Raw genomic sequence first — 1,832 nt, 5'->3', positions numbered from 1 at the left:
AAAAAAAAAAAAAAAAAAAAAAAAGAATAAAGAAAAAAGATCGATAAACCAACGATTTTTGGATTTATCGAAAAAGACGAAGCGTTGTTCGTTTTTGATCGAGGGCTTGACGCATCTTTATCGAGGAACGTTTGTTAATTTCGATGAGAGTTATTTACCGAATAGACGTACACGTTGTTCGATACGGACAAAACGTATCTCGAACGCATAATTTTCGCGCATTGGAGAGTAGAATAGCGGGCAGATCCGATGCATTGGGCGAATTTCCAACCGAGTTGGAATCGATACCGCGGCCCATAAAATCGTAAATACGGGGACAGTTCTTGCGGATATGCAGTTTCAACGGGCGTTTCGATTGTAATTTTACGGCCGCGGTATCAATGAAACCGGCCGTGCCCCGCCAATATTTATCCCTCCGCTCGGCCGAATGGAATGTATAAATTTCATTTGCGAGCCGATAATTAATACGCAATACGTACTTTTTACGTAATTTTCCTCGATTAACGAAATCAACGGGGGTTAGTAATATCTAACGTAACGTAAAAGTGGTGGTATCGACACCAAGGAAGGATTTTTACGCGTTTGTTATTTCTATAGAAACGCGCACTGATGCGTCGTAAAAAGAGAGAAAAAAAGGTAGAAATATAAAAACGGGACAGGATCGTGAAATAGGAATTATTAAATTTTCATATACAAAATGTTACCCTCGTAGATAGTAGTACGCAAACGAATTTAAATGTTATTCAAATGTTACGCGAGGAATTCGAACGAAACGTTTATATGTACAAATATATATTTCCCGTATTTTCTTTAATAGCTCGCGTTATTAATAAATAATTTCGATAATCAACGTATTGATTCGATCTCTAAAAATTCTCTAAAAATTAACCAACGAAGGTTAATTTATATCGATCGATATTTCCTTTTCCAGAATGATATCGAGGATGTTTCGCGTTTAACGTTTTAATCTCGATCGATGGGAAATGTATCGGTGGCGGCCGCGTGGGAATCGTTTATATTCAGAATCAACGAAGGAACGGCGAGAAGTGTAAATCCCCGGATAATGCGGGAAAGTAGCTTTTCCCGGGCATATAGGCGGCGGTACATTGATAATGGGCCGCAGGTAGGTCAGCAACGAAGCGATAAAAGTTCCTCAAGAGGTTCCTCCTCCTCCTCCTCCTCCTCCCCCTCCCCCTCCTTCCTTTCAGCGACACAACAATGCCCTGTTCAAGCCCTCCTTCACGGCCGGTTACGCTCTTCTCCACGGCTAGTAAATGACTTTCGTCTGGCAACCAACTTACCGCCTCGCTACCGTACCGTGATTCGCTTGAAAAGTTGACGTCAAAGCATTATCGAGACGCCGACAAGCACGTGTCTTGCGCGCACGTACTCGTAAAGAGAGTGACACCACCGCCCTCCCGTCTATTCGAAACTGATTGTTGATCAGGGAACCGCCCAACTTATCTCTCCTTAAAGATAACTCGTTCTTGGAAACTCTCGAGGAGGATGAAAGGGGAAAGAAATTACGTTGCGATTACGCGTAAAAAAGAAAAGAAAGTCGAGAAATATCCCGTAAACGCGATATAAGAAATAATAATAAGATTGAGAACGACGAGTTTTCCAGTTTATCTGGACGAATTGTATATAAAGCGTGCTAAGTGATTGATGGTTATGGAGGGTGTAGAGGGAAAAGAGGAAAATTGAGACGGACGATGGAGCGTCGAGAGAAAGAATTGAAGCGTATCTATCGTATCTATCTTTCTTTTTCCAATATATATATTATATATATTACATATATACACTCAACTTTGTATATTTACAATTAAGTTATC

General features: G+C 40.7%; 1 protein-coding gene across 1 annotated transcript in view; it reads left to right on the top strand.

The window, feature by feature from the left end:
- LOC102672092 (acetylcholine receptor subunit alpha-L1) overlaps positions 1-1,832 on the top strand; it is a 107,885-nt gene that overhangs the window by 39,021 nt on the left and 67,032 nt on the right. The gene's annotated exons all lie outside the window — the stretch shown is intronic.

Source organism: Apis dorsata, unplaced genomic scaffold, assembly GCF_000469605.1.
Source record: "Apis dorsata unplaced genomic scaffold, Apis dorsata 1.3 scaffold_19, whole genome shotgun sequence".
NCBI classification, from domain to species: Eukaryota; Metazoa; Arthropoda; class Insecta; order Hymenoptera; family Apidae; genus Apis; species Apis dorsata.
The sequence above is the reverse complement of the archived record's forward strand: the minus strand, read 5'-3'. Positions and strand labels throughout refer to the sequence as shown.